The sequence below is a fragment of the Kogia breviceps genome, chromosome 10 (assembly GCF_026419965.1).
Source record: "Kogia breviceps isolate mKogBre1 chromosome 10, mKogBre1 haplotype 1, whole genome shotgun sequence".
Taxonomy (NCBI): domain Eukaryota; kingdom Metazoa; phylum Chordata; class Mammalia; order Artiodactyla; family Physeteridae; genus Kogia; species Kogia breviceps.
Genome location: NC_081319.1, coordinates 92,831,436 through 92,857,407, shown reverse-complemented (window position 1 = coordinate 92,857,407; position 25,972 = coordinate 92,831,436). Strand labels below are relative to the sequence as shown.

At 38.1% G+C, this 25,972-nt stretch overlaps 1 long non-coding RNA gene across 1 annotated transcript in view; it reads left to right on the top strand.

Annotated features, from left to right (window-relative positions):
• Positions 1 to 21,412, top strand: part of LOC136792035 (uncharacterized) — a 329,449-nt gene extending 308,037 nt beyond the window's left edge. The window contains exons 3-4 of the long non-coding RNA XR_010835149.1: positions 18,964 to 19,034; positions 19,519 to 21,412. This is a non-coding gene — a long non-coding RNA (uncharacterized lncRNA). The remainder of the gene's footprint in view (positions 1 to 18,963; positions 19,035 to 19,518) is intronic.
• Positions 21,413 to 25,972: the final 4,560 nt, after the last annotated feature.

The following is a 25,972-nucleotide window of genomic DNA, read 5'->3' as shown; positions in this document are numbered from 1 at the left end:
TGTAAATTGATACAGCCACTATGGAGAACAGTATGGAGGTTTCTTAAAAAACTACAAATAGAACTACCATACAACCCTGCAATCCCACTACTGGGCATATACCCTGAGAAAACCATAATTCATAACGAGTCATGTACCAAAACGTTCATTGCACCTCTGTTTGCAATAGCCAGGACATGTAAGCAACCTAAATGTCCATCAACAGATGAATGGATAAAGAAGATGTGGCACATATATACAATGGAATATTACTCAGCCATAAAAAGAAATGAAACTGAGTTATTTGTAATGAGATGGATAGACCTGGAGTCTGTCATACAGAGTGAAGTAAGTCAGAAGGAGAAAAACAAATACCGTATGCTAACACATATATATGGAATCTAAGGGAAAAAATGTCATGAAGAGATTAGTGGTAGGACGGGAATAAAACACAGACCTACTAGAGCATGGACTTGAGGATATGGGGAGGGGGAAGGGTAAGCTGTGATGAAGTGAGAGAGTGGCAGGGACATATACCCACTACCAAATGTAAATTAGATAGCTAGTGGGAAGCTGCCACATAGCACAGGGAGATCACCTCTGTGCTTTTTGACCACGTAGAGGGGTACGATAGGGAGGGTGGGAGGGAGGGTGACGCAAGAGGGAAGAGATATGGGAACATATGTATATGTATAACTGATTAACTTTGTTGTAAAGGAGAAACTAACAAATTAGTGTAAAACAGTTATACTCAAAGATGTTAAAAAATAAATAAATAAATAAATAAATAAATAAATAGACTACATCTTAAAAAAAAAAAGAAGCAAAGGAGGGTGGGGAAAGAATTAGAATTGGTTTTATGTAACCCCATGCAACATCTGTGCACTAAGGCATAGATATTTTGTGAGGTGTGTGTTTGAGTCAGAAAGGAAAATAGGGCTCTTTGGATCCCCTGGAGAATTTGTTTAAGCTAAAATATGTGAGCTTGTTGCTCAAGACTTATATTGACCCAATACTCTTTATGGCTATTGCATTTCTAGAATGATTTTTTTGCACTGTGCCACGTGTATATAAGTTCTGGTGAAGTCAGCTGATCAAATACTGTGGTTTTATTCATGTTGGATTTTGTAGACATGGCCTCATGTAGGAGCATTTGTTCTTGCAATTCAAATTTTGTCTTTTTTCTGTGATTTTGTAACTACATTGAGCTCCTGTTTAAAAATTCTCTGTGGTCAACAACCCAAGGGTTAAGTTTCAAGGCACATCAAACTCATAAAACAGGTATAGCCAAACACCTGAATCTTGCAGATTGAAAAAATAAAGACAAGGAGAAGGTGGTTAAGTTAAAGCCACCTTGAGGCACCAGAAAGTTATGGGTTGGTGGATTTTATAAGACTACTTACTATGCTCTTCAATTAGAAAAATAGAGAGAGCAGTTACCATAGCAACACCACATCTAATGCTGCTTATGCTACCTCTGAGATACAAAACATCTTCTTCCAGGGACACACTGACCAATACAGCCTGTTATAAGAAGTTTTATGACTAAGATTAGGCTTGCAGGAGTAAAAACGTTCTTCAGTGATATGTGGAACATACACACACATGCATACACACATACACATCCACAAACATATGTAATCTTAATTTTCAGTTTTCATTTATTATAGCAAAGATTTAACTCATTTTCTTTCTTCTCCAATATTTTTAAAGATAAAATTGTTTTGCTGAACTTCAGGGAAAATAAAATCCATTTAAGAATAGCAAAAAGGGCAGACAGCAGAAGCAAGAAGAATTACAATCTGTGTAACAAAAACCACATTCACAGAAAGACAAGATGAAAAGGCAGAGGGCTATGTACCAGATGAAGGAACAAGATAAAACCCCAGAAAAACAACTAAATGAAGTGGAGATAGGCAACCTTCCAGAAAAAGAATTCAGAATAATGATAGTGAAGATGATCCAGGACCTCGGAAAAAGAATGGAGGCAAAGATCAGGAAGATGCAAGAAATGTTTAACAAAGACCTAGAACTAAAGAACAAACAAACAGAGATGAACAATACAATAACTGAAATGAAAACTACACTAGAAGGAATCAATAGCAGAATAACTGAGGCAGAAGAACAGATAAGTGACCTGGAAGACAGAGTGGTGGAATTCACTGTTGTGGACCAGAATAAAGAAAGAAAAATGAAAAGAAATGAAGACAGCCTAAGAGACCTCTGGGACAACATTAAATGCAACAACATTCACATTATAGGGGTCCCAGAAGGAGAAGAGAGAGAGAAAGGACCCAAAAAAATATTTGAAGAGATTATAGTCAAAAATTTCCCTAACATAGGAAAGGAAATAGCCACCCAAGTCTGGGAAGCACAGCGAATCCCATACAGGATAAACCCAAGGAGAAGCACGCCAAGACACATAGTAATCAAATTGGTAAAAATTAAAGGCAAAGAAAAATTATTGAAAGCAGCGAGGGAAAAATTACAAATAACATACAAGGGAACTCCCATTAGGTTAACAGCTGATTTCTCAGAATAAACTCTACAAGCCAGAAGGGAGTGGCATGATATACTAAAAGTGATGAAAGGGAAGAAACTACAACCAAGATTACTCTACCGGGCAAGGATCTCATTCAGATTCGATGGAGAAATCAAAAGCTTTACAGACAAGCAAAAGCTAAGAGAACTCAGCACCACCGAACCAGCTCTACAACAAATGCTAAAGGAACTTCTCTAAGTGGGAAACACAAGAGAAGAATAGGACCTACAAAAACAAACCCAAAACAATTAAGAAAATGGTCATAGGAACATATATATTGATAATTACCTTAAATGTGAATGGATTAAATGCTCCAACCAAAAGACACAGGCTTGCTGAATGGATACAAAAACAAGACACATCTATATGCTGTCTACAAGAGACCCACTTCAGACCTAGGGACACATACGGAGTGAAATTGAGGGGATGGATAAAGATATTCCATGCAAATGGAAATCAAAACAAAGCTGGAGTAGCAATACTCATATCAGATAAAATAGACTTTAAAATAAAGAACATTACAAGAGACAAGGAAGGCCACTACATAATGATCAAGGGATCAATCCAAGAAGAAGATATAACAATTAAAAATATATATGCACCCAACATAGGAGCACCTCAATACATAAGGCAACTGCTAACAGCTATAAAAGAGGAAATCAACAGTAACACAATAATAGTGGGGGACTTTAACACCTCACTCACACCAACGGACAGATCATCCAAAGTGAAAATAAATAAGGAAACAGAAGCTTTAAATGACACAATAGTCCAGATAGATTTAATTGATATTTAAAGGATATTCCATCCAAAACCAGCATATTACACTTTCTTCTCAAGTGCACACGGAACATTCCCCAGGATAGATCACATTGTGGATCACAACTCAAGCCTCAGTAAATTTAAGAAAATTGACATCATATCAAGCATCTTTTCTGACCATAGCACTATGAGATTAGAAATGAATTACAGGGAAATAAATGTAACAAACACATGGAGGATAAAGAATACATTACTAAATAACCAAGAGATCACTGAAGAAATCAAAGAGGAAATCAAAAAATACGTAGAGACAAATGACAATGAAAACACGACCATCCAAAACCTATGGAATGCAGCAAAAGCATTTCTAAGAGGGAAGTTTATAGCTATACAAGCCTACATCAAGAAACAAGAAACATCTCTAATAAACAACTAACCTTACAACTAAAGGAACTAGAGAAAGAAGAACAAACAAAACCCAAAGGTACCGAAGGAAAGAACTCATAAAGATCAGAGCAGAAATAAATGAAGTAGAAACAAAGAAAACAATAGCAAAGACCAATAAAACTAAAAGCTGGTTCTTTGAGAAGATAAACAAAATTGAGAAACCATTAGCCAGACTCATCAAGAAAAAGAGGGAGAGGACTCAAATCAATAAAATTAGAAATGAAAAAGGAGAAGTTACAACAGACACCACAGAAATACAAAGCATCCTAAGAGACTACTACAAGCAACTCTATGCCAATAAAATGGACAACCTAGAAGAAATGGAAAAATTCTTAGTAAGGTATAACCTTCGAAGACTGAACCAGGAAGAAATAGAAAATATGAACAGACCAATCACAAGTAATGAAATTGAAACTGGGATTAAAAATCTTCCAAGAAACAAAACTCCAGGACCAGATGGCTTCACAGGCGAATTCTATCAAACATTTAGAGAAGAGCTAACACCTATCCTTCTCAAACTCTTCCAAAAAATTGCAGAGGAAGGAACACTCCCAAACTCATTCTATGAGGCCACCATCACCCTGATACCAAAACCAGACAGAGATACTACAAAAAAGGAAAATTATAGACCAATATCACTGATAAATATAGATGCAAAAAACCTCAACAAAATACTAGCAAACAGAATCCAACAACACATTAAAAGGATCATACACCATGATCAAGTGGGATTTATCCCAGGGATGCAAGGATTCTTCAATATATGCAAATCAATCTATGTGATACACCATATTAACAAACTGAAGAATAAAAATCATATGATCATCTCAATAGATGCAGAGAAAGCTTTTGACAAAATTCAACACCCATTTATGATAAAAACTCTCTAGAAAGTGGGCATAGAGGGAACCTACCTCAACATAATAAAGGCCGTATACAACAAACTCAGAGCAAACATCATTCTCAATGGTGAGGAACAAGATAAGGATGTCCACTTTTGCCCCTATTATTCAACATAGTTTTGGAAGTCCTAGCCACGGCAATCGGAGAAGAAAAATAAATAAAAGGAATACAAATTAGAAAAGAAGAAGTAAAACTGTCACTGTTTGCAGATGACGTGATACTATACATAGAGAATCCTAAAGATGCCACCAGAAAACTACTAGAGCTAATCAATGAATTTGGTAAAGTTGAAGGATACAAAATTAATGCACAGAAATCTCTTGCATACCTATACACTAATGATGAAAAATCTGAAAGAGAAATTAAGGAAACACTCCCATTTACCATTGCAACAAAAAGAATAAAATACCTAGGAATAAACCTACCTAAGGAGACAAAAGACTTGTATGCAGAAAACTATAAGACACTGATGAAAGAAATTAAAGTTGATACCAACAGATGGAGAGATATACCATGTTCTTGGATTGAAAGAATCAATATTGTGAAAATGACTATACTACCCAAAGCAATCTAAAGATTCAATGGAATCCCTATCAAATTACCAATGGCATTTTTTACAGAACTAGAACAAAGAATCTTAAAATTTGTATGAAGACACAAAAGACCCCAAATAGCCAAAGCAGTCTTGAGGGAAAAAAACGGAGCTGGAGGAATCAGGCTCCCTGACTTCAGACTATACTACAAAGCTACAGTAATCAAGACAATATTTTACTGGCACAAAAACAGAAACATAGATCAATGGAACAAGATAGAAAGCCCAGATATAAACCCACACACCTATGGTCAGCTAATCTATGACAAAGGAGGCAAGGATATAAAATGGAGAAAAGACAGTCTCTTCAATAAGTGGTGCTGGGAAAACTGGACAGCTATATGTGAAAGAATGAAATTAGAACACTCCCTAACACCATACACAAAAATAATCTCAAAATGGATTAGAAACCTAAATGTAAGACCGGACACCATAAAACTCTCAAAGGAAAACATAGGAAGAACACTCTTTGACATAAATCACAGCAAGATCTTTTTTGATCCACCTCCTAGAATAATGAGAATAAAAACAAAAATAAACAAATGGGACCTAATGAAACTTCAAAGCTTTTGCACAGCAAATGAAACCATAAGCAAGACGAAAAGACAACCCTCAGATTGGGAGAAAATATTTGCAAACAAATCAATGGACAAAGGATTAATCTCCAAAATATATAAACAGCTCATGCAGCTCAATATTACAAAAACAAACAACACAATCCAAAAATGGGCAGAGGACCTAAATAGACATTTCTCCAAAGAAGACATACAGATGGCCAAGAAGTACATGAAAAGCTGCTCAACATCACTAATTATTAGAGAAATGCAAATCAAAACTACAATGAGGTATCACCTCTCACCAGTCGGAATGGGCATCATCAGAAAATCTACAAACAACAAATGCTGGAGAGGGTGTGGAGAAAAGGGAACCCTCTTGCACTGTTGGTGGGAATGTAAACTGATACAGCCACTATGGAGAACAGTATGGAGGTTCATTAAAAAACTAAAAATAGAATTACCATATGATCCAGCAGTCCCACTACTGGGCATATACCCAGTGAAAACCATAATTCAAAAAGATACATGCACCCCAATGTTCATTGCAGCACTGTTTTACAATAGCCAGATCATGGAAGCAACATAAATGCCCATTGACAGATGAATGGATAAAGAAGTTGTGGTACACATATACAATGGAATATTACTCAGCCATAAAAAGGAACGAAATTTGGTCATTTGTTGAGACGTGGATGGATCTAGAGACTGTCATGCAGAGTGAAGTAAGTCAGAAAGAGAAAAACAAATATCGTATATTAACGCATATATGTGAAACCTAGAAAAATGGTACAGGTGAACCGGCTTGCAGGGCAGAAGTTGAGACACAGATGTAGAGAACAAATGTATGGACACCAAGGGGGCAAAGCCACGGGGGCTGGGGATGGTAGTGTGATTGAGTGATTGGGATTGACATGTATACAGTGATGTGTATAAAATTGATGACTAATAAGAACCTGTGTATAAAAGAATAAATAAAATTAAATTTAAAAAGTAAAAAAAAAGAATAGCAAATATATTTATGCATAGCAAAGGAAACCATTAACAAAATGAAAAGGCAGCCTACTGAATAGGGGAAAATAATTGCAAATCATATATCTGATAAGGAGTTAATATCCAAAAATATATAAAGTCATTCAAAACCCCCCAAAAAACCCTCCAAACAATCTGAGTGAAAAATTGGACAGAGAAACTGAATGGACATTTTTCTAAACAAGCCAAACAGATGACCAACAGATACATGTAAAGATACTCAACATCACTAATATTCAGGGAAATGCCAACCAAAACCACAGTGAGATATAACCTCACACCTATTAGAATAGCTGTTATCAAAAAGATAGGAGATAACAAGTGTTGGCAAGGATGTGGGGTAAAGGTTGGTGGGAATGTAAATTGGTGCAGACACTATGGAACACAGTATGGAGATTCCTCAAAAAATTAAAAATAGAGCTACCGTATAATCCAGCAATTCCACTTCTGGTTATTTATCCAAAGAAAACAAAAACACTAAGTCCAAGAGATATGTACATACCCATGTTCATTGCAGCACTATTTATAATAGTCAAGATATGGGCTTCCCTGGTGGTGCAGTGGTTGAGAGTCTGCCTGCTGATGCAGGGGAGACGGGTTCGTGCCCCAGTGTGGGAAGATCCCACATGCCGCGGAGTGGCTAGGCCTGTTAGCCATGGCTGCTGATCCTGCATGTCCGGAGCCTGTGTTCCGCAACAGGAGAGGCCACAACAGTGAGAGGCCCGCGTACCACCAAAAAAAAAAAAAAGATATGGAAACAACCTAAGTGTCCACTGATAGGTGAATGGATAAAGAAAATATCACACACACACACACACACACAAACAATTGAATATTACTCAGCTATAAAAAAGAATGAAATCTTGCCATTTGCAACTATGTGAATGGATCTTGAGGGCATTATGCTAAGTGAAATAAGTCAGACAGAGAAAGATAAATACCATATGACCTCCTTATATGTGGAATTAAAAAAATTGCTTGTAGGTACAGAAAACAGATTGGTGGCTGCCAGAAAGAAGCAGGGGGTGAAGGGGATGAAAACATACAAATTTCCTGTTATAAAATACGTAAGTCATGGGGCTATAATGTACAGCATGGCAATGATAGCTAATACCATATTGCATATTGGAAGTTCTTGAAGGAGTAAATCTCAAAAGTTCTTGTCACAAGAGAAACAAATTCTGTAGTTATGTATGGTGATGTATGTTAACTAGACTTATTGTAGTATTCATTTCATAATATATACAAATATCAAATCATTAGACATGTGCATCTGAAACTAATACAATGTTGTATGTCAATTACACCTCAATTAAAAAAAAGAATAACAAGTATAAATTGAGTTCTGCTGATATATGGACATGGAGGTATTTTTAATTCTTCCCTGAGAGTCATTAAATTTATATAACTTTTATTGAAAGAACACTTTGTGAGTATTAATACAGAAATTAGGATATTATCTGTTTTGAGTGAATTAGATTTTAATTCCTGGCCAGGAAAACACGTTAAATTCCTGTTCACGTAAAAAAAAAAAAAAAAAAAAAAAAAAAAAACCATATAAAATAATTATTTAAGGAGGTAAAAATAGTTGGGCTAAATAGTACAGAAGACAGCCCTCTATTATTCTCATAAACTAGTTAAAGCTGGAGTTATATACCATATACCTTCCTTGTTTCCTAAAAGAATTATATTTACCTGTTTGCTCTTTACATCATCCCTACTTCTGAAAACAGGGCTTAATGTGGTTGCTGCATGGATATTCAGATGTTCATAGTGAAACTTGCTTTCTGACCCAAAGATATAATGAATACTCAGAACTCAATATGGACTGTCATCAATGTAAAAATTACTTCTGAACTCAAAGTTTGTTGGAAGTAAAATTTTTGTTACTTGGACCACGGACCACATTTTCATACAAAAACAATGTAATAAATATAGTTTAGGCTCCCTTGAAGGCTCATAAAACCTATTTGATCTAGGATATAACAGAGCTGCTTTAGACTTGCAGTAAAATATAATTGGCTACACTATATATAAAATCAGAACATAAAGCTGAAGAATAAATCATTTTATTACAAATGCTAATAGCTGAGAAATTACATTTTACTTCAGCAAAATATAGATTAATTAGAACTTTTTGGAACTTTGGAGGAAACTTTAGAGCCCTTCCAAAAATTTATTTACTCAGTAATTATTCAGGGAGCCCCTACTCTGAGCCAGCTATTATTCTAAGGACAGAGGGGCAAACATGATAGATAAGGTTCCTAAAACTTTATTACAGTGGCAAAAATAAACAATATACAATAAATAACAACAGAAACAACGGAAAAAGAATTTTACATTGTTACATAAATAGCAAAGTCAATAAGCTATGTGGCATGATGGAGTATACTAGGGTTACTTAAGACAGAGAGAGCAGAAAAATGATTGCTGAACTGATGCTTGAACGATGAAATGGAAGAGATAAGCAATAAGAATTATAAAGAGAAGGGATAAAAAGGTAAAGGACCAGAAGTGAAAGGCCAGTGTGGCTATGGCTGAGTGAGAGGAGAATGGTTTGGGATAACAGGCAGATCAAGCAGGTCTGCATAGGCCATGGTGAGTATTTTGTGTTGAGAGCAATGAGAAGCTACTAAAGCTAAGATATAAAGCCCTTAATCAAGGCAGTAATGCCATCAGACTACAAGACCACTCCTTACAGCAGACCACTTACTGGTCAGGCCCCTTATTCATGAGAAAATGTGGTGCTTGGATTACTTTTTAATGTATTTTTCTCAAGCTATAGTCCTTATTCTCAGCTCCCATTTATAATCTTTACATTTAAAAAATGTTAATGCTGGAGCCATATAGAGAAAAACAAGACAAAAAAACCAAAAAAACTGAGGTTAAGAGGCTCTTAACCTCAATCTAAGAAAGATGATGGTTATCAGGGTGCAGGGTGGCAGTGGGAATGGAAAGAAGTAAGAGGATTCAACATACATTTCCTGGGTAGCTGGAAGGGTAGAACCTAACGATGACTCCCAGATTTATTTCTCTAGCAGCTAGGTGGATGCTAGTGCCATTTATAGTAGCTGAGGATTCAGGAGGAAGACTAATTTAAGGAGATGGGGTAGGGAGGACAAAAATTCTGTTCGGGGGATATTATTAATAATTGTGAGATGGCTATTAGACTTTATAGAGCAAATGTCAGGTAGGCAGTTGGCTAAATTAGTCTGCAGCTCAGTATAAAATTTTCATATTTGGGTTCAGCTAGGATTGAGATCTTGCTGAGTGTGAATTGCTAATGATAGCAATATACAGTAATTTTAGGGTAAAAGGGTGCTACTAGTGTACTAATGGACAGATGACAAAAACTAGGACTATATGTTCAACTGTTGATGCAGAGAGAAAAATTGTTGAACATAGTTGAAGTGAAATGCTTCTAGTGATGAATAGGAGACCTAAAGAGGGAAGTTTAGCAAAGGATCATGACAGGAAGTTTACAAGTGGTAAAAATATTGGATTTGATATCTGGGTCAGTCCAAAAGTGTTGCTTCAGGACTGAGGGCATATGGAAAAGAATAATCATAGAGTAGGAATGATGGCTTTCTTTTTTAAGTTTATTCAACATTTATGACTATTCCTTTAAAAAATTTTTGGTATATATATATATATCATCAATATCAATCCTATGCTTACTTCCATAATTAGATCATATTTTATTTACTAAAAGAATGAAGAACATAAGGAAAATGAGGGAAGTGGTGGAAAGATATAGAGAGGAGAAAATAAATAAAATACAGATATTTTAAAAATGGGTTTCTGCACAAAAACAAAACAATTCATGTCAGGGAAACAAACTCCTAGAGGACAACAGATAAAAATAGGATAAGAGAATATACATTAACAAGACAGCTATTTGAAAACAGTAGAGATCAACTAAGGCTAACAGATTTTATGGGCTAAGATCTTAGAGAAAAGAAAAAGTCACTCAGTTGAATCCTATATTCAACAAATATTTTCCAGTTGGTTCACATATGTGGAGAAACCTAGCCTAAATAGAAATCCTCATGTCTATGGTAGGCTCACTAGCCTGGAGAGACAAAAATAGGCCCCCATGTTCAGGAAATCAAAGATCCTGGGGGAAGAAGCAGCACAGAGGAATTAGCTTTATGTTCTGTGTTCAATTTTCTCTCAAGAAATTTGCCAGTTCCTAAGCTCTCTAGACCTGGGGCAAGAGGTCAAGAAATTGAGCAAAACCAGCTGATAAGAAGCTGAGGAGCAGATTGAAGATTTACCTGACTTACAGTTCTGAAGAACAAAACTTGGAATTGAAATCTCTTCATGACCGTTTCAGTGAAACCTCGGGCTTTCTGTTGATACCTCTGGAGGGCTGCACTATAGGAGCAGGAGTAAATTAGGAAGAGCCAAACATCACAAAGCTGAAACATAGCCTTGAATATTCCCAATGCCTGATTGTATTCCAATGGTTTTCTCATACCTATTTGCCGCCAGAAGGTGACTAACTTCTCTCTGGAGGAAGATAACTTCAACAAGAGCACCTGTAATTTTTCATATACAATGTCTGGCAGACAATCTGAAATTACCAGGCTTGCCAGTAAATGAGACCAAATGACAGAAAGCCAACAGAAAATTTGCTCAATAAAACAGATCTATGATGATGCATATACTGCAGTTTTTATCCAAACCAGACTTCCAAATATCTATGATTAATATACTCAATGATAGCATTTTTGGAAGTACAGTAACTATCAAAAGAGAATTGGAATACATAATAAGGATTCAAATGGAAAGTCCAGAAATAAAACCATACAATAACCTAAAATTGATAATTCAAAATATGCATTTAACAGAAGAGAGAGCATTAGTGAACTGGAAGATAGAACAATAGGAAATATCCAGATTGCAGTATTGAGAGAAAAAAATTAAAACACAGAAAATGCCATGAGACATAGGGAAGTTGGTAAGTAAGACTAACATAACGTGTATTTGGAATCCCATATGGAAGTGAGAGAGAGAGAGAAATGTGGAAAATATTATTAGAAAAGTTATTTCAAAGAATATTTCTAAACCTATGAAATACATCATCACAGGTCAAAGAAACATGGGATCCAAAGGTGATATATGCAAAGAAAACCACATGTAGGCACATTAGAGTCAAACTGTTGAAAACCAAAGGCAAAAGGAAAATCTTAAAACAGAGAAAAATGATACAACACCTTCAAAGTACTAACATAACACCATTTTCAACAGAAATAAGAGAGGTCAGAAAAAAAAAAATTGTATTCATTTACTAGGCTTACGGTTACAAAGTACCACAAACTGGCTGACTTAAAGAAACAGAAATTTGTTGTCTCCCAGTTCTGAGGGCTAGAAGTCTGGAATTAAGGTGTTACCAGGATCATGTTCCCTCTGAAACTTGTCGACATGTACTTTCTTGACTCTGCCTAGCTTCTGGTGGCTGGCTGGCAATCTCTGGCATTCCAGGGATTAAACAGATGGATCACTACAATCTTCTATCTTCATATAGCATTCTCCCTGTGTTTCTTCACATCATCTTCCCTACATGTGGGTCTGTCTCTATGTCCAAATTTCCCTTTTTATAAGAACACCAGTCATGTTGCAGTAGAGCTCATCCTAATGATCTTATTTTAATTTGATTAGCTCTATAAAAACCCTATTTCCAAAATAAGGTCACATTCTGAGGTACTGTGATTTAGGTCTTTACATATATTTTGGGGGGACACAACCCATAACAGCAATAAAATGCCGTACTTGAATGATAAACCACAAGATCATCCTAATCCTTGCGTAAATGTGGGGTATGTTTGATTCACCTGAGCGAGAAGTAGTGCTGTAGAGTAATTTTAGATCAGACACTTTTCTAGTATGCATTCCAGAGTAAATTGTTAAAGCAAACTTGATGGGATCAAGGACTGGACCAAAAACAAGAAACACATAAACAACAGAAAAAAGAACAACACATAAACAATAACAACAAACTCGTGTGTGAACTCTCTTCATCTATAAGGTATAATTATACATGTGTTGATCATGACTCAGAAAGTACTGGGAGGTGAAATTTTCCAAATAATACTAATCAGCTATTTAAAAAGTACAAAACGCATCTTATACCGATGTTTAAAAATAGTCCCGAGTGACTTTGTAAATGTTGATTACTGCTCTTCAAGAATCATTCTATCTGATCTTCTTCATTCTTTGTAATTAGATACTTTAAAGAGTCTTTCTCTATGTAAATACCTCATTTCCAAAACCAAGAAATACATTATTTACAAGATCATTTGTGGGGACCTTGTAAATATCCCTGTTTTTCCAGGTATTCTAGAAAATAAAGCACAACATTTCTTACTTTTCCTATTTCAATAACTTTTCATACCCAGAAAAGCACTATTCATTTTAAATAAAATATGAGTAACTTTCTTAATTCTATATTACTTAAACAAAACAATTTGGATGCTTTTCCATGGGTGAAACTATGCATATGTCTGAAGTGTCCAATTTTATCTGAGAATATTAACAAAAATTTCTTGTGTTGCATATTTTAAAATTTGATCACAATCTAAAATTATTATTTGCATTAATGTGTTCCAAAATAGGAATTATTAAATGAATCACATTTATATAACAAAAGGCAATCTGAAGTGCATGCTTTAGCCTTAAACATTTTGAGTCATTTTCTTCATCCTATTTTGAACACTACTAAATATGTGAAAGATTGTTTTTCTAATTAGAACAATATATACATTATACTTATATTTTTAAAAACATCCATTCTTTCCTATGTGATCAACATTAGAAAATATAATTCAGAAAATCCAGGATTTTCAGTATGTGTGAAATCTTCTTGCTGTAGTATCTCCTTATTTTTGAACCCTATATTGAAAAAAGTACTTTTCACGAGTCAGTGTTTAAAAGTATTTGTCCCATTTCTGGTGGTCACAGGAGAGGGTCTGGCCCAAGAACAGACTAAATCCCACTGGACAGTGATGGCTTGTTTGCCAGGTATCTTCTAGGAACAGAGTGTCTGGAATCATTCCAGAAGCATCCAGGAGCCATCCCCCCAACCCCTACCCAGTCATCCAACTAGATAGAAGACCACTTCTTCCTCTCTCACAAAACAGATAATTAATAAGAAATGCCTCTGATATCAAATTTCCTTAAGGTAAGGAAAAAAGAGAAAACAGAATGCCATTTTGTCTACTATTCCCTAGGTGAGCACTGTGGGAAAAGTCAAAGCTAGGAGAGAGAAAAGAAACTAGAATTGAGTACTAGAATTGAGTACCTTTGTACTACGTTTAGAAGGAACTAGTCTATAAATGAGCCTATATTGAAGAAGAACAAAGTTGGAGGACTGACACTACTCAACTTCAAGATTTACTATAAAGTCTTGGTATTGGTGAAAGAATAGACAAATAGGTCAATGGAACAGACTAGAGAGACCAAATAGCCCCACATAAATATATTCAACTGATCTTTTACAAAGGACCAAAGGCAACACAATGGAAAAAATATATTCTTTTCAAAGATGGTGCTAAAACAACTGGACATATCAGTGTAAAATAAGGAATCTAGACACAGATCTTAACACTATTCACAAAATTTAACATAAAGTGAGTCATAGACCTAAATGTAAAATAGGTAAATGCAAAACCAAAAATCTCCTAGAAGGTGACATAGGAGAAAATCTAGATGACCTTGAGTTTGGTAATGACATTTTAGATACAACCTCAAAGGCATGATCCATGAAAGAAATAATTGATAAGTCGGATTTTAAAACTAAAAAATTCTGATCTGGGAAAGACTGTCAAGAGAAAGAGAAGATATGCTAGACACTGGGAGGAAATATTTGCAAAAGACATATCCGATAAAGGACTGTCATCCAAAATATAAACAGATCTCTTAAAGCTCTACTATGAAAAAAACAAACAACCAAATTAAAATATGGGCAAAAGATCTGAACAGACACACCACCAAAACAGATGTACAGATGGCAAATAAGCATAGGAAAAGATGTTCCATATCATATGTCATTAGTGAACTGCACATTAAAACAAATTATGACTACAGACCTATTACAGCAGTGAAAATCCAAAACACTGATAACACCAGATAACTGCCAAGGAAACTTTCATTCATTGTTGGTGGGAATACAAAATGGTACAGCCACTTTTGAAGACAATTTGGCATTTTTTTCTGATAAAACTAAACATACTCTTACCATATGATCCAGCAAGTGTGCTCCTTGGTATTTACCCAAATGAGTTGAAAAATTATGTCCACACAAAACCCTGCACACAGATGTTTATAGCAGCTTTATTCATTGTTGCCCAAACCTGAAAGCAACCAAGATGTCCTTCAGCAGATGAATGGATAAATAACTGTGGTACATCCAAAAAAATGGAATACTATTCAGTGCTAAGGAGACATGAGCTTTCAAGCCTTGAAAAGACATGCAGAAAATTTAAGTGTATATTTTGAAGTGAAAGAAGCCAATCTGAAAAGGCTACAGACTGTATGATCCCAACTCTATGACATTGTGGAAAAGGCAAAACTATGGAGACAGTAAAAACATCCGTGGTTGCCAAGTATTAGAGGAGAAGTAGAGATGAATAGGCCGAGCACATAGAGTTTTCGGGGCAGTGACACTACTCCGTATGGTATTATAATGGTAGATACATGTCACTATGTATCTGTCAGAACCCATAGAATGTACAACAGGATGAGTGAACGCTAATGTAAACTAGGGACCTCGAGTGATAACGGCATGGTAGGTTCATGGATTTTAACAAATACATTACTGTGGTGCCCTATGGTGGTGGTGAGGGAGGCAGTGGGGAAGTGGGGTAGGAAGCACGTGGGGACACTGTGTACTTTGTACACAGTTTTGCTGTGAACCTAAAACTGTTCTGAAAAATCAAGTCTATTAGAAAAAAACAGCCTTTAGTTTTGTCATCTACATTTAACTTCACCCAGCAATCAAAAGGGTCAAGCTTGTTTCTGCAGCCCAGGTACCCGAGAAAGGAAGCAAGAGGCTGCTGTTGCTGGTCACGAGCTTTCAGATAGTGTGTCCTCCAAAGTCAGCTTTGTCCTCTGCTCATCAGCAAGCAATGCCCCTGTCTGTACTGGGCTTGGTAAAACTGTGTCTGAAATTGCACTGACTCCTCTCACAGCCCTGCCATAGCAATTCTCTATATGTATTTGTGGGTTTCATTTTTGCTTGTTCTTAAGCCTTTTCTAGATAACTTGTGGCTTATTCTGGTCTGTAGCTTTTATTCCTTTTATAAAGTGGACCAAAGGCAGAAATCAATAGGAAGAAATAAACAAAAGCATGGAGGGATCTCTTTGGAATTAGTTTTTTCATACATGAATTTCAAAAACATGGCATTGTGCCATACTCTAGATGATAAAGTTGTTTCCCATGTGGTATGGGTTAACAATGCTGATATCATTATACATGTGTACTGGAATTGAACAATGAAATAAATGGTTGGCAGATGGTAGAAGCCAGGTTTCTCACTGTAGGAGTGGGAGTTAATAGGTAAACAAGGGAAAGAGGCTAGAATGATCCATGAAGTAATGGATTAGAGTTGGCGACATCATTATGGACTCATGTAAAGCTTAATATTGATATAGATGGCTACATGTAGAAATGTTTATAGGTATGTCTATATCCAAGGGTTAGTGTACAAACATATATTTCCTGGCATGAGGGGGCCTAAAAGAAACCAGTAGCAACAAGCACAGTTAGCACCCAGATCTTGGTTTTTAATACTATTCTCCAGTAAAAGGAACCAGGGCTCCTTGAAGAAATGGTTATTTCTAGGCCTGGGGACACAAGATGAGATGATGAGCCTGGAGCATCTTATAGTGCCAGAAAGTAAAGTAGTGCTAAAAGCAAAACAAAGAAACAAAAAGTACCTCACAACAATGAGGGTGTGTCGAAGGGACAGAGGAGGCAATGGAAAGCTCTCAGTGACCAATGCTGGAACACTTGGAGCGACACAATAAATAAATAGCATTGGCTCATAACCCAAAGACAATATCCATGAAGCCAGGCTGACATCAATAAATGGTTCAATAAATAAATAGATGGAGAAGAAGAGATAAATTACCCATGCAGAAGAATTCCACTTAACTTATGTAAATACTCTACCGTTAGTGAAGGAGTGCATAACTCACCAGTCCTTACGTTTAGTGGGGAAAGTGTAGTGACTTTCTTCCAAAGAGCAGAGAACAGAAAGAAGGAAGAAGAAGTAACTTTACCCAAGCCAGGCGGTCAAGATCAGCATCAGCAGTGATAAGTCATGGTGATGGTACATGCATTTGGTCTGATGTGTTGCAAATGGCTCTTTACCTCTGTGGTCTTCCATCCAAAACCCCATAACCCCAGTCTAAGCGTAGTCAAAGCACCAGGCAAGTCCCAGTTGAGGGGCAGCTTATAACAGACCTGAGCAGTCTCCTCAAAAATTGTCAAGGGCATCAAAGACAAAGTAAGTGTGAGAAGCTGCCACAGTCTAGAGGAACCTAAGGAGACAACTAAGTTTAATGTGGTGTCCTGGATGGGATCTCAGAACAGAAAAAGGACATTAGGCAGAAAGTAAGAAAATATGAATAATGTATGGACTTTAGTTAATAAAAATGTACCTCTATTGGTTCATTAATATAACAAAGGTACCATACTAGTGTTAGATGTCAATAAAAGAAGAAACTGAAAAAAAAAAAAAAAAAAAGAAGAAGAAACTGAAGGTGGGTATATAGGAACTCTCTGTACTATCTTCACAGTTTTTCTGTACACATAAAACTGTTCTAAAATCAAAGTTTATTTTTAAAAATCATGGGATTTTGTTGTGCTAGGAAAAAATGGTATATGAAGGAAGTGTGTATTAATGTATCTCTGTAATATACTTACATAAAGGTCAGCATACTTTGGGACTTGAAAGTGGTTCGTGCAATAGAGTGGTTTTAAATAAAACCACAAAGCATGCCCACAAGAAAATGGTCAAGAATGGCTATTTGGCAAATAAACATTTGTATTTGAGGCTGTCTGTGACATATCACAACAGAAATTCTTAGAAATGGTTCAAATGCTCAGGAAGCCTGAGCATAAACAAATGATAAATCATTCAAATGCTAACCTTGGCTTCCCCTTGGTGAAGAAATTGCCTTGGAAAAAGAACTACATTTAAAATCCATCTACGTAGGATGAATGAAAATCTGTTTGCCTATATTATTGAGCAGTTTTTCACCAAACACTGCTGATGAGAGTGATATTTCAGGGGATGGGACCAGCAAGAGAATAGTTGAGATTCCCGGGAAATATTGAGGAGTAGATGGTGAAACTAATCCAGACTTAGGTGATCAGGCAGATGAGGAACAGAGTCTTGCAGCAAGGAGCATGTCTGAAATGTGTTAGCATAGAACGTCTGAGATGAGAAAGACTAATATCTGGGGGTCCACCAGGGGAGGGCAAGTTGTTGGAGTTCCAGAAATACTCGAACTTAAGAACATAGGGTCATAGGACGGGAATAAAACACAGACCTACTACAGCATGGACTTGAGGATATGGGGAGGGGGAAGGGTAAGCTGTGACGATGTGAGAGAGTGGCATGGACATATACACACTACCAAACGTAAATTAGATAGCTAGTGGGAAGCAGCCGCATAGCACAGGGAGATCACCTCTGTGCTTTGTGACCACCTAGAGGGGTGGGATAGGGAGGGTGGGAGGGAGGGTGACGCAAGAGGGAAGAGATATGGGGACATATATGTATATGTATAACTGATTCACTTTGTTGTAAAGCAGAAACTAACACACTATTGTAAAACAGTTATACTCAAATAAAGATGTTAAAAAAAAAAAAAAAAAAAAGAACATAGGGTCATGACTTATAGACCTGGACCCATTTTCTGTTTCTATCCCTCTCCAGCTATGTGACTTCAGATGAGTTACAGCAACTTTCCTAAGCCTTAATCTCATTGCCTGACAAATGAGAATAATAAGGGTACTTACTTCATAAGGTTGTGCGTATTAAATAACATATGGTTTTAAATGTGTCAAATGATGCCTGGCTCATATTTAATAAAGGACAGCTGCAATTATTATAAATATGTTATTACTCATATCATTTTAGGGGTGCCTGCAGAGGCCCACACTATGTGAGCGAAGCACCTAAGACAACGTCTGGCACAAACTAGGGACAAGGTATGTGTTCTCAGGTGCCTCTTCCTCAAATGTGATGGCTTGCCCACGTGATACGGCCCATTGGGCTTTTAGTTTATTTTCTTTGATGCCTGCTCCTGATTATCTGCGTGGTATTTGCATATCCATTAGAGAGTTTTTCATTTACTTTCAGTTCATTTTTTTTCTCTCCATTAATATGTAAGTTCAGCACTAATAATCACAGTTAACCAGACTTTTAAACCCACAACCATAGCAGTCCAAGTCTGCACTTAATGCCACAATCTATTCTTTTTCCATAGAATCAGCTCTGCTTAAAAAAAAAAAAAAAAAAAACATTTAAAAAGCAATATACATATAGCTATCACATGTGCTTGTAAGTTTTCTGGACAATGGGTATTTAATTTTTTATTAGGGAAAGAAGTCATAGTAACCAGCAAAAATTCTTTGTTTTTTTTTTTGTTCTGTTTTTTTGTTTTTAATTCTTTGTTTTTAATTCTACTTCTAGGTGTGATGTGTCTTAAGGAGATAATAAAATGAGAATCTGATGATTCACTGCAGTGCTCTCACTCACTGGGATGGAGGATTACAGAGATGCATTTTAAACTTCTAGAGCTAAAGTCCAGAGATTTGGGTCTGGTCCTACATTAATAGCTGTGAACTGAGATCATGTCTTATGAGAGGTAGCTGAGGTGGTTTACTGAGGGCTGTAATGGTAAAGAGCAAGTGTACAGGGTAGAGGGAATGAAATAGGAAAGAAGAAAAAGTCAATATAAGGAAGTGTTATCAAGTTGGCTACCACAAGGGGTGACTAGAATTTCATCCCACTAGCATCACAAGCGCATTATGAAATGGGTCTTAAACTGCCCATCCAAGTACAAAATGAAGCCTTTAACCACTGGCACCTGATACTCATACTTGTTAACTCCCCTGCCCTTCTGGCTTGCACATGTATGAGTGTGAAGTCGGTTCCCATGAGGTACTTTCTACCTTGATATCAGAGAAGTCCCAGGACAGGAAGAGATACAGTCCAGGCCTAAGGCAGGGCTTTGCCTGTTGTACCTGCATAAGTCTGGACAAAGCCAGCATGGAAGTGGTCACTGAAGCAATGGATGCCCTGGAGTGATGGATAAGAGGTGCCAAAGCCACTCTATAAAGGTCACTCCATCATTCAACTTGTCCAGGCCTCAGTGCTCTGACCAATTCAATGCAACTTAACTTAACCCAGCAGCTACACATGGAAATCCGTTGTTCAGCAAGCACTGTTTTAGATGGTTGAACAAGATCTAGGTTTTCAAGCACAGATTCCACTTTTGCAATCTTAGGCAACCCTCTTTTTTAAAAGAAAGATGAAAGTGATGCTGCAGAGATTGAAGAAAGACATGAAGCCCCAGCTCAGTCTCCCTTATCAGCCCCAAACCTAACATGTAAGCGACGCTGGAACTCAGAGGAACCCAATTTATATATACTGAACCAAGTGCCCACTCAGTTTACTCCATGCTCTACGTGTTATGTGACTCTGTGTGACCAGGATAATTGGCTCCCAAAGGGCATGGAGGGCAAGTAGTTCGGGGACAGTCGCCAGTTACCATGGAGGCTGACACATCTTTCTCATCATCTAACTCAGGAAGCACTGAGAGGCAGCCATGATTCAAAGTACGATCTACCAAATTCAGGTATGTTTCCCAAATGGTACGGTCCTTGAACCAGAATATCAAAGAGGATAAAAAGAAGTTCACCTCTTTAAGAGCATGCTAAGCAAGCCACAGAGAGGGAGAAGATATTTGCAATACATGTATTTGACTAAGGACTTAATATCAAAATATGTAAAGAATTCCAACAAATCAAACTGAAAAAGTAAACAATCTCATGGGGAAAAATCTTGAATGCCACAACAAAGATATGCAAATGACCAGTTATGAAAGACGTTCAACATCATTGCTCATCAGAGGAAAGCAAATTCAAACCCCAATGTGATTCTACTTCATACCACCAGAATGATAAAAACAAAAAAGATTGACAATACCAACTTTTGATGAGGCTGAGGAATAACTGGTATTCCCATACCCTGCAGTTGAGACTATAAATTGATACCACCGTTTTCTAAGAATACTTACACGCATCCTCTAAATCTTAATATGCACATGTCTTGTGACCCAAACAATTCTATTCCTAGATATTATACCATATTAAATGTGTTTGCCAAAAGAACATGGATGTTCATAGCAACACTACACACTATAATACCAACATGGAAACAACCAAAATGTCCATCCATTGTAAAATGAATACACCAACTACGGACTATTAAAGCAATAGATTCTAATCATCAATGAGAATGAAAAAGAACCATAACTACACACAACGACGTGGATAATTCTCACAAATAAAATGTTGGACAGGTATAAAAGGGTATATATTTTATTATTCCATCTACATAAAATTTTAAAACAGGAAAAAGTAATCTATAATCTATATTAGAAGTCAAGATAGGGCTTCCCTGGTGGCGCAGTGGTTGCGAATCCGCCTGCGGATGCAGGGGACACGGGTTCGTGCCCCGGTCCGGGAAGATCCCACATGCCGCGGAGTGGCTGGGCCCGTGAGCCATGGCCGCTGGGCCTGCGCGTCCGGAGCCTGTGCTCCGCAACGGGAGAGGCCACAGCAGTGAGAGGCCCGCGTACCACCAAAAAAAAAAAAAAAAAAAAAAAAAAAAGTCAAGATAATGGTTACACTTGAGGAGGTAGTGACTGGAAGGGGACTTCTGTAGAAGTGCCAATTTTCTGTTTCTTCATTTGGGTACTGGGTGCATGTATGCCCTCATTTTATGAAAATTCATCAAATGGTCTACCTGTGATTTTTGAACTTTTATTTATTTTTTATACCTTAATACAACTTGTGCACACATACAAACGCACATGCACACACAGAAATCAGTTCCTCAAGTAGAAGATCTTTACTGAGGAGTTAAGTGCAAATCTTAAAGTTATTGAGGGAGGGGACCTCACTATTTCTCAAATTAAAAATCTGCCTCTGGACAAAAATTTACAAAAGAGTTCTGAGAAATACAGATTGGATGGTTTGAGATACGATAGTGTCATAATTTGTTGATATAGTTAATTCATTCAGTCATCCCAAGCCATAAATACTGATCTATTCAGCTGTTCCTTTCTGTAAGGCATAATACTAGATACTTAGTTAAAAATGAAACAAGGAAAAGCCCTGTCTTCCCAGAGCTTGCAGAGCTGTTGGGGAACTAAGAAATGCTATGAAGTAGATTTCAGGTGCTCTCAAAACAGAAACTAACTGTGTGAGAAGATGACGTTACCTAGCTTGACTGTAGTAATCATTTCACCATGTATATGTGCATCATATCATATCATATCATACGCAATGGGAGAGGCCACAGCAGTGAGAGGCCCGCGTACTGCAAAAAAGAAAAAAAAAAATGATATGATCCAAACAGTTCTTTATGATGTCTCATCTTGCTGCTACATAGGATGAATATGAGTAAGGGAGAAACTGAGTTGGGGAGACCAGTTAGCACATTTTTGGTAAGAAGTAGTAAGTGTTTGAACACTTTTGTCTAGAAAAATTTAAAGAAATGGATAGATCTTAGATGTACTGCAGTTATAGACCTGGGAGAATTTGTCAACCAATTTTATTTTAGATGGGAAAAAGAAAAGAATGGAAAGATTGTGAGCCTCAGTAACGTGCAATTTGCAAAGAGGAAATTTAAGGCAGGAGAACGCTTGGAATAGAGGGAGGTTGAGATGTGTGTCTGTGCTCTGGAGAGAGAACTGGGGAGACCAGCTTGGATGCATTGCATCTTGACAGGAAGTTTCAGATAGACAGAGTTTTAAAGTTTGGGAGAGAGAGAATGCCAGAGCTGGAAGTAAAGATCTGGAAGTCTTATACCACGTGGAAATATTGATCACAGACATGAAACCAGATGAGATTGACAAATGACATGACACATAGAGGAAAAATAAGAAAAAGCAAGCCAATAGTGAGACCTGGGGGCAGGGACAACATTTAGTGGGGTAGGAGAGCAGGTAGAAAAGACAGAGAGAAGCAGAGAGGAGCAGGTAAAGAGAGGGAAGAAGAAGGTGCCAGAAAGTCATTAGAGCAAAGTTTCAGGAAAAAGGGTAGTGGGTCCACTGTGTCAGATGTGATCAGAGGTTCCAATATTGGAGCTCTGCTTGAGAGTTGTGCTACTATTATGTGTGTACCACCTTGGGACAGGCTATGTGTGGGAAGAGAATAGCTAGAATTGCTACTGCTTTCTTTGATATTTCTTTCTTTGATATTTCCCCCAACGTCAGCTTCCTGTGTACTGGGATAACTAACATTTTAAGTCAAGTGCTGTGAGCACATTTTGGTTAGAGCCAAGACTTTAAAAACCAAACCAAACCATTTGAAAATGCTCATTTGGGTGCAAAGATTCTGTGGTTCTGCCTTAGTGTCTCTATATAAAACAACTTATTTTAATGACAACCTGAGCTAGAAAATGTACATTAAAGTATTAAATAAATACTTTAAAAGCAAAACGTTCTTGATTTTTTAAAAAAAATGTTTGTGACAGCACAAAATGAAACTAAGAAAAAGGTGTTAAAAACTAGGCAAAGGCAAACAGATGCCTATTTTTCAGGCAGGGATTCATCTCAAGCAGATGAGACGAAGCTGCCTATCTGGGGGTAATGGCCTCTCTTTTGAAAATTTTCCTACTAAAATGTGCATTGAGTTGATATATAGTCATATCCAACTGGATCCAGATTTGTCATTGCACCTCTCAGGCAAGTGTCCGTCTCATATCAACTCCCTTCTTCAGTAGTATGGTCATAGACCCCTTTTGCCCTGTTGTCCTGGTGTAATTACTAGCACCTCCTTTCACTTTCAAATATGTCCCAGAGAGGATGTTAAATTATATGTTCATTCTGCCCCTAGGTCCCTCGTATACTCAGTGGAAAAATAATAGTGAAGTTTGAGGGTTCTGACATTTAAATGGACTGGAATTTGAATCCAGCTTCTATCACTTTCGAGCTTGGTTTTGGCAAGATTTGCTCTTTAACCTCTCTGGACTTCGGTTACCTCAAATGATAAATGAGAATAATTATAGAACTTACTGTTATAGGGTTATTATAATGAGTTAATGTCCATAAAGGGTTGAAACACTTTGCCTGGAACATATAGAAACACTTGATAAATGTTACCAGTTATTATGATCCTGATTATTATTGTCATCCCCCATCCAGAGCACTTCCACAGACTGGGGTTTACTTGAAGCGATGGTTTTTTTCAGATTACAAGGGAAGTGCCCCTCTCTCTATGCCAAAAACTCCACTGCAGATGACATTTCCCCTGGTGTTAGCTGCAGTTAGGAGCCCCCTTAAACATTTTTCACCTGTATGGGTTTATCTCAACATTATGCTTGCTATCGGCTCCACGGTAATCAGTAAGAGCTCCTGGACCCACTCTGAAGTGAGGGTAGAAATAGAAGCAACAATTGTAAACATGCTCAATAAGCTACATAACCTGCATTCTGAGTTCACATCATATAAATTTATCAGGCATTTCGTTACCTTCACATGTACTGTTACACGTGTAATGATATGAATCTTGGAAGAATAAAGTCTTTTTCTTACAATTCTGTGAAATATTTTCTCTGACCTGAAATCCAAGTCCTCTAATGCTTTGTTTGCTGCCACTCTAAGGGATCAAGGTAGCTGCAGATATCTAAAAACTGAACCAAATTACTCTGGATTTTTTCACTGTCTCAGAAGTCTGAAAACATGCAAACTATTCATTGCCGTATACAGATTCCACTGTCAGTTTAGGTCACAAGTCTGTGTCTCAAAAATTGTATGATGCAAGAGGCGAGAAGATGGCGGAAGAGTAAGACGCGGAGATTACCTTCCTCCTCACAGATACATCAGAAATACATCTACACGTGGAACTTCTATAGAACACTCACCGAACGCTGGCAGAAGACCTCAGACCTCCCCAAAGGCAAGAAACTCCCCACGTACCTGGGTAAAGCAAAAGAAAAAAGAATAAACAGACAAAGAATAGGGACGGGACCTACACCAGTGGGAGGGAGCCGTGAAGGAGGAAAGGTTCCCACACACTAGAAGCCCCTTCGCGGGCGGAGACTGCGGGTGGCGGAGGGGGAAGCTTCGGGGCCGCGGAGGAGAGCGCAGCCACAGGGTGCGGAGGGCAAAGCGGAGAGATTCCCGCAGAGGACCGAGGCTGACCGACACTCACCAGCCCGAGAGGCTTGTCTGCTCAGCCGCCGGGGCGGGCGGGGGCCGGGAGCTGAGGCTCGGGCTTCAGTCGGATCCCAGGGAAAGGTCTGGAGTTGGCAGAGTGAAAACAGCCTGAAGATGTAGTTAGTGCGCCACGGCTGGCCGGGAGGGAGTCCGGTTGAAGTCTGGAGCTGCCGAAGAGGCAAGAGACCTTTCCTTCCCTCTTTGCTTCCTGGGCGCAAGGAGAGGGGTTTAAGCGCGCCGCCTAAAGGAGCTCCAGAAACGGGCGCGAGCCGTGGCTGCCGGCACGGACAACAAAGACGGGTGTGGGACGCTAGGGTTGCTGCTGCCGCCACCAAGAGGCCTGTATGCAAGCACAGGTCACTCTCCACACCACCCCTCCCAGGAACCCATGCAGCCCGCCACTGCCGGGGTCCCGGGATCCAGGGACAGCTTCCCCGGGAGAACGAGCGGCGCGCCTCGGGCCCGTGCAGCGTCACGCCGGCCTCTGACGTCGCAGGCCCGCCCCACATCCGTGCCCCTCCCTCTCCCCACCCCCACCCCGGCCTGTGCCAGAGCGCCCGAATCAGCTGCTCCTTTAACCCAGTCCTGTCTGAGCGAAGGGCAGACGCCCTCGGAGGACCTACACGCAGAGGCGGGGCCAAGTCCAAAGCTAAACCCCAGGAGCTGTGCGAACAAAGAGAGGGGGAGGTCTCTCCC